A 6,470-nucleotide genomic window follows, 5' to 3' on the forward strand; every position below is an offset into this window, starting at 1 on the left:
TGCATCATTGTTGGAGCACCCTCCTGTAGTAGATGCACCATGCATAAAAATGTACTTATGTGAAATGTTTCGTGTAAATTATTGTCACAATAATGATTTGTGCGCCCCCATGTATGTGTTCTGTGCTAATAATGCACGGTTGTGAAATGTCCGTACACATTTTGTGGCACTATGTAATTCAGTGTTAGTGCATCCTCGTGCGGATGCTTCGTGCTAAAATTGCACTTCCATTAAAATATTGTACGCTCATGTCAACTGGTACTATATTTTCAATTGTTTCTCTGTCAATTTCAGATGTTTGTTTCCAATTACTTCAGTATCTCCCTGTTGCAATTCCAGGTGATTCATTATGCATGTGCCAATCAGTTTGAGGTGTTTAATTCTGATTCCTGTATTTACAGTGTAAAATTAAAACTATTGTTTTCAAACATTCCTAGGACACCTGGTAATGGTTCTGTGTTTTTTTGTAATTTGTATTTTGTTTTTCTGCAATAAATATTTGAAATGGATCTGAGACTGACTTACTACTTTTAGCACTTTTTTTCACCACATTCCCACGTACAGATATTGCAATATCAACTCTGCTTCCTTTCTACCTGTTTCAAACAAGCTCTATTTTTTAATTAAAAAGTTTTTTTTTCTTGTGGCTGTTTGATCAATTATGGCAAGCATTGACTGAAATAAACAATTTATATAGGCCTATATCCAGCACAACATGCAATTCATTAACTTTTGACCCTAACCTTTAACACTTCCCAAAATAAATCTTTGGTGGACATTGCATCGACGCTGTTCATTTTGAATGAACATTTTTCTTGTTAGATCAGTGGTCTATGCCGGCGCATAGTTGTGTATTGACTGGATCAATCGCCAACTCGCTGCGCTCGCGGTAAGTGCTGACAACCGGAAGAAAGCTGCATTCCGAAAAAAGTCACTTCCGTTTCGCCATTTTTCGATGATGCCAGAGAAGTGAACCATGATTTCAAGATGCCCGGTGCAAATTGTTGTATGCCTGGATGCAGCGTGAGCTCACTAAGATCTTCAACGCTTATAACTTTCCATGGTATACCAAACGGAAAAGCGGATGCCGAATGGAGAGCTGCTCTTCCACAAAATCAACCGTGCTGACAAGCTTTTCAACCCGAAGAATGCGAGGATGTTCCCGACATTTCAAAGAAACATGCTTCAAATACGGTACGTAAAAAAACTAGTAATATAGCGAAAATAAGCTTTCATCTGATTGTCTGTGCTGTGTTGTTTTGCTTGTAATGCTTCAAGTGACGAAGCTCTAGTAGTATCAATCAATCAGTATGAGGCTTAGTACTTGTAGTAACTAGTACTTTTACAGCTCGCAGACAAAAAATAACACAATCGTATTCTGAATCATACATTGACAAAGGCGTAATTCTGAGCTATAATTATTAGGTAATGGGGAAAAACCACTCTTTGTTCTTGTGATAATGTGTTTTTGAATATATTCTAGTAAACTTCTGGGTTAGAACTTAGATTTCTTTTGTTGTTTTACTCGGTCACTGAGTCAGTCTTGTTCATTCTTGACAGATTTGCAGTAGTGTGTTTTACTAATTCTTGTTTCTATTTCAATAGATCTAAATGTATAGGTCTGTTTAGTTAATTTAACTTATAATTTCGACTCAGCATTTTGAACATTTTCTTTGCATGTTTTTTTGCTGGGCCTACAGGCAAGCGAGCACTCATTCCAGGAAGTCTGCCAACCAACCATGTGCTACAGAAGTCAGTAGAAATGTTAGGCGCGTTTGATCGATCTGCGCGATCGCGCTGCGCGTTTGGTGGATCGATCAAACGCGCACACATCGATCGATGTGTGCGCGTTTGATCGATACAAAGAATACAAGAATCGTTAAAACGCGCAGCTCTTATATATACTTGCGCATTTGGACGATCCGTCTCACAAATCACCATCGTACTACGCACACACACGTCTGCTGGCAATGACCGGAAGTTATGACCGGAAATAGGTCTTTCTCTTTCTCTCTCTCTCTCTGTCGATGAACCCATATATACTTTAGCTACTGTCAGTATGTTTGTCCCTGTCCCTGTATCTCTTTCTCTCTCTTCCTTGGCCCGCGTGCGTCTCTCTCTCTCTCTCTCTCTCTCTCTGTCTCTCTCTCTCTCTCTCTCTCTCTCTCTCTTTCTGTCTCTCTCTCTCTCATTTAGGCAGTCATTGTGCGCACTTGGTCTTGTGCTTGCCGTGTACACACGGGGGTGTTCGGACACCGAGGCGCGAGTCTGCACACAAAGTTGACTCGGAGAAATAAATCTCTCGCCGAACGTGGGGACGAACTCACGCTGACAGCGACCAACTGGATACAAATCCAGCGCGCTACCGACTGACTGAGCTACATCCCCGCCCGTGTGTGTGTGTTTGTGTGTGTAAGGTTGTGCATGTGTGTGTATGTGCGCGGGTGTGTATGTGTATGTGTCTGGGTGTATGTAAGTGCATGTGTGCAGTGTGTGTGTGTGTGTGTGTGTGTGTGTGTGTGTGTGTGTGTGTGTGTGTGTTTGTCTCTTAGGTGGTTCACAATCGTATTGAACTTTTCGCTTGACATCAAGATTGATTTGGGACACATGGCTGATGCATATATCTGCCTCCACTTGCCGCAGTGTGTGCCTAAACCTCTCCATCATGTATGAGTTAAACGAATGAAGAGAGACTGAAGCAATAAAACTAACTTGAGCCTATGTGAATAGAGCTCAGCAGTAATAAAAAAAAGAAGAAAAAATAGCTGAATTGTAATAAAAAACGTTGTCGGGGTATATTTCGGAACATTCCTGTATTTGAAACTTTTCACTTCCGGCGTGCGACGTTTGTGTGTGGTAGGGACTTACTTTGTGACAGATCGTCCAAATGCGCAAGTATAAGAGCTGCGCGTTTTAACGATTCTTGTATTGTATTCTTTGCATCGATCAAACGCGCACACATCGATCGATGTGTGCGCGTTTGATCGATCCACCAAACGCGCAGTGCGATCGCGCAGATCGATCAAACGCGCCTAACAGAAACACCAAAGACTCCAGCCAGGAAACCCCCAGTGAGTAAAAATTGCTGTTATTTGCCCAGTATAGTATGCTATTAGTGATACTGATAGTGATAATATGCTACTTGTAACTCTTTTGTGAGTACCGGTACATGTATACTGGGTGTTTTCTCAGTTTCTGTCCGCTGTCAGTGTGAGATTTATAGTTATATATTATAACCTGTTTTTCTAGTTTCATGGTTTAGCCACGACTCACTTTGAATGAGGGTCATCTGCCAGGCATTTAGCTGATTATCTGATAAGTGATATTTTTTAATTTGCTATTTATAAATTACAGTTACAGTAAACTAACACTGTCGCACAAAGTATGTGACTTTAAAAAAAGATTTGTTTGAAATCATGTGAGCTCTGTCCACTAGATGATGGAGAAGGGAATTTTTCCAGTTGAGTCTGCAACATGGATTTTTTCTCTCTCGGATAACAAATAGTACAGTATGGTAGGAAAAATTTAGGGTTGGTGTGGCGATAACTTCTTCTTCTGCGTTCGTGGGCTGAAACTCCCATGTACACTCGTGTTTTTACGTGTATGACCGTTTTTACCCCGCCATTTAGGCAGCCACATGCCGCTTTCGGAGGAAGCATGGTGGGTATTTTCGTGTTTCCATAACCCACCGAACTCTGACATGGATTACAGGATCTTTTCCGTGCGCACTTGGTCTTGTGGTTGCGTGTACAGTAGTACCTGCCATATCCGGTCACCCATTAGTCATTGCAAAGGTGACCGCAAATATCAGGTGGCCGTTCATTACAGGCCCCCTCCTCCTCCAAAAAAAAAACCAAAACACGATCAAGTTTTCATGAAGAAAAGAAAGCGATCATCCACGAGCCGCCGATTCATTGTCTCTGTTAGTTTTGCTTTCGTTTATACATCTTAATTATTTGCGTGTTTAACTCGATCGTCCTGGCTAAGCTATTGTTTCGTATGTTTCTATGTGTGTTGTTTGGATTATTATATATGTATTTGAGTGTCAGATAAACAAGTGTTTCAAACTCACATCAGCTGTGATCGATCCGGAAGTGACTGCCGTAAATGTACATGTATGCGCATGTCTGTATTTACAGTTTGCGCATGCGTAAGTATTCATGTCGTCTGCTCGTGCTGTGCCGTCTGTGCACACAACACACACACACACACACACACACACACACACACACACACACCACAGGCGCTCACCCGCGAAAGTGACAAGTGGCCGTTAAGTGGCCGCTCCTGTCGAGTAAGAGGGGCACCTTAGGGCAAAAATCAGTGACCGTTGACCGCGTCAGACAGGTTAACGGCCATTAAGAGTCAATTATAGAAGGAAAACTCATTAGTCATGGGAAAGCTGGCCGCTCCGGGTAGGTTCACGCCCACGAAAGGGCCGGAAATGGAAGGGACTACTGTACACACGAAGGGGGATAAGTCACTAGCAGGTCTGCACACAAGTTGACCTGGGAGATCGGAAAAATCTCCACTCTTAACCCACCAGGCGGCCGCGGCCGGGATTCGAACCCTCGACCTTCCGATTACGAGGCCGACGTCTTACCACCCCGCCACAGCGCCCGTCGTGTGGCGATAACAATAAAGATATGTCATAGTGACTTGACTAATTGATTTGAATTCTGCTGCAGGTCAGTCGCCCCCCACCTCCTGGTTGCCTACTACAACTTCGAGGAAATACGACAGGACACCCTTCAGCTTGCTGCACCATGGTGTCTCTTGGAGAACAGCAAGGAACAGATACAGGGAATAACCGAAGCCAGCCAAGTGAAACTGTTGTCCTCTACGTTATGATTACGCACTCCAGCAGACATCAACTTGTGGTCGACGTGCGTGGGTTTTGCTCAAAATACGTAAGTATTCGTCAGTGTTTGGCTTCTCGAATTAAGTTTCAACTTAATCTCTGTCTCGAACCACAGGCGGAAGGTATCGTTCACTGGACCACTACTTACATAGAAAGACTATACTGAACGAATCGTCGGTAAGCTTACCACACTGTCATACTGTCATACTCATAGTGATATCACTGATACATTTGTACAGGTAAACATGGCTGTTTGCTGAAAAAATCGTTGTGAAAAATTGTAATGTCTCTGAAGTTTGACTCAGTCCGTCATTCATTTTGATGGGAAGTCAACCCTTGGTGAGGCTAATACTAATATTGTTTTGATCTGTATTCTGCCAGTGCCATTGCCAACTGCCATGGTTGTTCTTGTGGAGTTCTAGAACAAGCTCTGGTTTGAATGACCAGCTAAAATTAATGCTAATAGTAAATAAGTACATTATTTTTGCATTAGCGGGGTATACAAAATATTTTATTAAAAAAATACCGCATGGTTTTGCTTGATCAAATCATTTATCAGCTAACAATATGCTTTTATTTCAGTTGGACCTGACTTGAGCATGGTTCCGTTGTCTCCGCAACAACAGCTTGATTGAGATACAGGCATGTCCAGTTTTCAGCAAGTGCAGGCTGAGTGTGAAGATCTGATTGCTGATCTAGACACAACATAAGCTGCTTGACACTATTCCAAGGTAAGCGAGAAGCTTTGAAAATAGTTACTTTAATTCAGTAATGCGTAATTATGTATGCAATACTCCTGCTGGTGAGTTCACTACAAACAGGTACTACATTAGAACTAGAAGAATAGGTTCCACAAGAACATTTCTGACTGTTGATGCCACTAAAACTCTCGTTACATCCTGCATTCTGTGTAGATTAGATTACAGCAAATCCCTTCTCCTAGGCTGCCCTGACTCCACTCTCCAACCCTTGCAAAAAGTACAACACTCTGCAGCACTCCTCTCATGAAAGAACTTCACTGGCTTCCTGTGTCTCAACGTATTAGGTATAAAGCTGCCTGCTTCTGCTACAAGATCATCTCTCATTCTCTGAATCGGCACCTGCCTATCTTTCGTAACTGGTCTCCCTCTACACTCCCTCTCGCACCCTTCATTCTTCTGCTGATGCTCGACTTCTCCGTCAAGGTTGCTTTAAACGCAAGGCTCAGGGCTTCCGCACGTTTTCATATCATGGCCCTCAGTTATGGAATTCACTCCCCTTTCTATTACGTCACTCTCCATACATGATTTCATCTTTTAAGTCCAATTTGAAAACTCACTTGTTCCAACAACATTACGGATAGTTCTTAGGCCAAACAAAAAAATAGTCTGTTTACGGTAACATCGGCCCAAAAAAATAGGGTCGGTAGGTCGGGATTTTTTTTTTTCTCCAAAAAACATCAAATTATTTTGCCAAAAAACATTGACAAACTTTGTTTTAAAATTTTGATTTTTTTTTCTTTTTTTCCCAAATGCCAAAAAAAAAAGTCTAGGGTCGCGCAAAAAAATAGGGTCGGTCGGGATACCGTAAACAGACTTCTTTTTTTTTGGCCTTGGCATAGAGTCTGGGG

At 42.2% G+C, this 6,470-nt stretch overlaps 1 long non-coding RNA gene across 1 annotated transcript; it reads left to right on the forward strand.

The window, feature by feature from the left end:
• Positions 1 to 717: 717 nt before the first annotated feature.
• On the forward strand, positions 718 to 6,065 carry LOC138957585 (uncharacterized). Its single transcript, XR_011453086.1, has 5 exons — positions 718 to 1,194; positions 1,701 to 3,071; positions 4,689 to 4,910; positions 5,444 to 5,592; positions 5,776 to 6,065. It is a non-coding gene; the product is annotated as an uncharacterized lncRNA (long non-coding RNA).
• Positions 6,066 to 6,470: the final 405 nt, after the last annotated feature.

Source organism: Littorina saxatilis, unplaced genomic scaffold (genome assembly GCF_037325665.1).
Source record: "Littorina saxatilis isolate snail1 unplaced genomic scaffold, US_GU_Lsax_2.0 scaffold_290, whole genome shotgun sequence".
Taxonomy (NCBI): Eukaryota; Metazoa; Mollusca; class Gastropoda; order Littorinimorpha; family Littorinidae; genus Littorina; species Littorina saxatilis.